We start from the raw sequence: 4,686 nt of genomic DNA on the forward strand, positions 1-4,686 counted from the left end.
CATAAAGCAGTTCCTCAGAATGCTTCTTTCTAGTTTTTATCTGAAGATATTTCCTTTTTACAGCATAGGCCTCAATTTGCTCCCAAATATCCCTTCATAGATCCTCCAAAAACAGTGTTTCCAAAATGCTCAATACAAAGAAAATTTTAACTCTGTGACTTGAATGCACACATTACAAAGCAGTTTCTCACCAAGCTTCTTTCTAGTTTTTATCTGAAGATAGTTTCTTTTTCACCATGGGCCTCAATGCACTCCCAGTAACTCTTTGCAGATTCTACAGAGAGTTTCCAGACTGCTCACTGAAAAGAAAGGTTTACCTATGTGAGATGACTGAACACACCACAAAGCTTCTTTCTAGTTTCTATCTGAAGTTATTTCCATTTTCACCATAGGCCTCATTGTACACCCAAATATCCCTTCGCAGATTCTACAGAAAGAGTGCTTCCAAACTGCTCATTCAAAAGAAAGATTTAACTCTGTGAGATGAATGCACACATCACAAAGCAGTTTCTCAGAAAGTGTCTTTCTAGATTTTTTTCTGAAGATATTTTCCTTTTCACCATTGGCCTCAAAGGATAGCAGAATATCCCTCCACAGATTCTAAAAAAAAAACAGTGTTTCCAAAGTGCTCCATCAAAAGGAAGGTTTAAATCTGTTAGCTGAATGCACACGTCATGAAACCATTTCTCAGAAAGTTTCATTCTAGTTTTTATATGAAGATATTTTCTTTTTCACAATAGGCTGCAAGGCACACCCAAATATACCTTCACTGAATCTACAGTAAAAGTGTTTCCAAACTCCGTATTCCAAAGAAAGGTTTAACTCTAAAGTAGCTTTTTCCAGTTCTGTTAAGAAAGTCATTGGTAGCTTAATGGGGATGGCATGGAATCTATAAATTACCTTGGACAGTATGGCAATTTTCACTATATTGATTCTTTCTATCCATGAGCATGGAATGTTCTTCCATTTGTTTGTGTCCTCTTTTATTTCATTAAGCAGTGGTTTGTAGTTCTCCTCGAAGAGGTCCTTCACACACCGTGTAAGTTGGATTACTAGGTATTTTATTATATTTGAAGCAATTGTGAATGGGAGTTCATTCATGATTTGACTCTCTGTTTGGCTGTTATTCGTGTGTAAGAATGCTTGTGATTTCTGTACATTGATTTTGTATCCTGAGACTTTGCTGAAGTTACTTATCAGATTAAGGATATTTTGGGCTGAGATGAAGGAGTGTTCTCATTATACTATCATGTCATCTGCAAACAGGAACAATTTGACTTCTTCTTTTCTTAATTGAATACCCTTTATTTCTTTCTCTTGCCTGATTGCACTGGCCAGAACTTCCAACACTATGTTGAATAAGAGTGGCGAGAGAGGGTATCCCTGTCTTGTGCTAGTTTTCAAAGGGAATACTTCCAGTTTTTGCCCATTCAGTATGATATTGGCTGTTTTTTGTCATGAATAGCTCTCACTATTTTGAGATACATTCCATCAGTACCGAATTTATTGAGAGTTTTTAGCATGAAGAGCTGTTGAATTTTTTTCTGCATCTATTGAGATAATCATGTGGTTTTTTTCTTTGCTTCTGTTTACATGCTGGATTACCTTTACTGATTTGCATATGTAGAACAAACCTTGCATTCCAGGGATGAAGCCCACTTGTTTATGGTGGATAAGCTTTTAGATGTGCTGCTGAATTTGCTTTGCCAGTATTTTATTGAGGATTTTTGCATCAATGTTCATCAGGGATATTGGTCTAAAATTCTCTTTTTTTGTCGTGTCTCTGTCAGGCTTTGGTATCAGGATGATGTTGGCCTCATAAAGTGAGTTAGGGAGGATTCCCTCTTTTTCTATTAATTGAAATAGTTTCAGAAGGAATGGTACCAGCTCCTCCTTGTACGTCTGGTAGAATTCAGCTGTGAATCCATCTGGCCCTGACTTTTTTTTGTTGGTAGGCTATTTTTGCCTCAATTTCAGAACCTGCCATTGATCTATTCTGGGATTCAACTTCTTCCTGGTTTAGTCTTGGAAGAGTGTATGTGTCCAGGAGTTTAACCATTTCTTCTAGATTTTCTAGTTTATTTTCATAGAGGTGTTTATAGTATTCTCTGATGGTAGTTTGTATTTCTGTGGGGTCAGTGGTGGTATCCCCTTTATCACTTTTTATTGCATCTGTTTGATTCTTCTACTTTCATCTTCATTAGTCTTGTCAGCAATCAATTTTGTTGATCTTTTCAAAAAACCAGCTCCTGGATTCCTTGTTTATTTGAAGGATTTTTATGTCTCTATCTCCTTCAACTCTACTCTGATATTACTTATTTCTTGCCTTCTGCTAGCTTTTGAATGTGTTTTCTCTTGCTTCTCTAGTTCTTTTAATTGTGATGTTAGGCTGTCAATTTTAGATCTTCCTTACTTTCTCTTGTGGTCATTTAATGTTGTAAATTTCCCATTATACACAGTTTTAAAGAGCCTACATTGCCAAGACAATTCTAAGTCAAAAGAACAAAACTGGAGGCATCATGCTAACTGACTTCAAACTATGCTACAAGGCTACAGTAACCAAAAAAGCATGGTACTGGTACCAAAACAGAGATATAAACCAATGGAACAGAACAGTGTCTTCAGAAATAATGCCACACTCTACAACCATCTGATCTTTGACAAATCTGACAAAAACAAGAAATGGGAAAAGGATTACCTATTCAATAAATGATGCTGGGAAAATTGGCTAGCCATAAGTAGAATACTGAAACTGGATCCCTTCCTTACTCCTTATACAATAATTAAATCAAGATGGATTAAGGACTTAAATGTTAGACCTAAAACCATAAAAACCCTAGAAGCAAACATAGGGAATACTATTTAGGACCTAAGCATGGGAAAGGACTTCATGTCTAAAACACCAAAAGCAATGGCAACAAAAGCCAAAATTGACAAATGGGATCTAATTAAACTAAAGAGCTTCTGCACAGCAAAAGAAACTATCATCAGAGTGAACAGGCAAACTACAGAACCTGAGAAAATTTTTGCAATCTACTCATCTGACAAAGGACTAATATCCAGATGCTATGAAAAACTCACACAAATTTACAAGAAAAAACAAACAACCCCATCAAAAAGTGGGCAAATATGAACAGACACTTCTCAAAAGAAGGCATTTATGCAGCCAGCAGACCCATGAAAATATGCTCATTATCACCAGCCATCAGAGAAATGCAAATCAAAACTACAATGAGATACCATCTCACACCAGTTAGAAGGGCAATCATTAAAAAGTCAGGAAACAACAGGTGCCAGAGAGGTTCTGTAGAAATAGGAACACTTTTACACTATTGATGGGACTGTAAACTGGTTCAAACATTGTGTAAAACAGTGTGGTGATTCCTCAAGGATCTAGAACTAGAAATACCATTTGACCTATCCATCCCATTACTGGGGATATATTCAAAGGATTATATATCATGCTGCTATAAAAACACATGCACACGTATGTTTATTGTGGCACTATTCACAATAGCAAAGACTCGGAGTCAACCCAAGTGTCTATCAATGACAGACTGGATTAAGAAAATGTGGCATATATACACCATGGAATACTATGCAGACATATAAAAGGATGAATTCGTGTCCTTTGTAGGGACATGGATGCAGCTGGAAACCATCATTCTCAGCAAACTATCACAAGGACAGAAAACCAAACACGGCATGTTCTCACTCATAGGTGGGACTTGAACAATGAGATCACTTGGACACAAGAAGGGGAACATCACACACTGGGGCCTATTGTGGGGTGGGGGGAGAGGGAGGGGGAGGGATAACATTAGGAGATATACCTAATGTAAATGACGAGTTAATGGGTGCAGCACACCAACATGACACATGTATACATATGTAACAAACCTCATGTGGTACACATATGCCCTAGAACATAAAGTATAATACAAAAAAAAAAGAAAACAAAAAACAGAAATGATAAAGATAAAAGTAGAAATCAGTAAAATTTAAAATAAAAAAGAGAAAGGTTTAACTCTGTGAGATTAATGCATGCATCACAAAGTAGTTTCTCAGAATCTTTCTCGTTTTTGTCTGAAGATATCTGTCTTTTCACCATAGCCTCAAAGTGCAACAGAATATCTCTTCACAGATTCTACAAAAACAGTGTTTCTGAAGTGCTCCATAAAAAGAAAAAATTGACTCTGTGAGCTGAACGCACACATCACAAAGCAATTTCTTAAAAAGCTTCTTTTTAGTTTTTGTCTGAAGATATTTGTCTCTTCACCATAGCCCTCAATGCACTGCAAAATATCTCTCTGCAGATTCTTCAAAAACAGTGTTTCCAAAGTGCTACTTCAAAAAAGGTTTGACTCTCTGAGATGAAGGCACACATCAGAAAGCAGCTTCCCAGAAAGCGTCTTTCTAGTTTTTATCTGAATATATTTCCTTTTTAACCATATGCCTAAGTGCACCCCCAAATATACCTTTGAATATGGTAAAAGAAAAAAAAAGTGTTTCCAAGCTTCTGCATCTCACTCTGTGAGATGAAGGCAGACATCACAAATCAGTTTCTCAGAAAGCTTCTTTTTAGTTTTTATCTGAAGATATTTCCTTTTTCACAATAGGCTTTAATGCGCTACCAAATATCCCTTTGCAGATACTAAAAAAACAGTGTTGCCTAGCGACTGCATC

This window comes from Papio anubis, unplaced genomic scaffold (assembly GCF_008728515.1).
Source record: "Papio anubis isolate 15944 unplaced genomic scaffold, Panubis1.0 scaffold120, whole genome shotgun sequence".
In the NCBI taxonomy this organism is placed as follows: domain Eukaryota; kingdom Metazoa; phylum Chordata; class Mammalia; order Primates; family Cercopithecidae; genus Papio; species Papio anubis.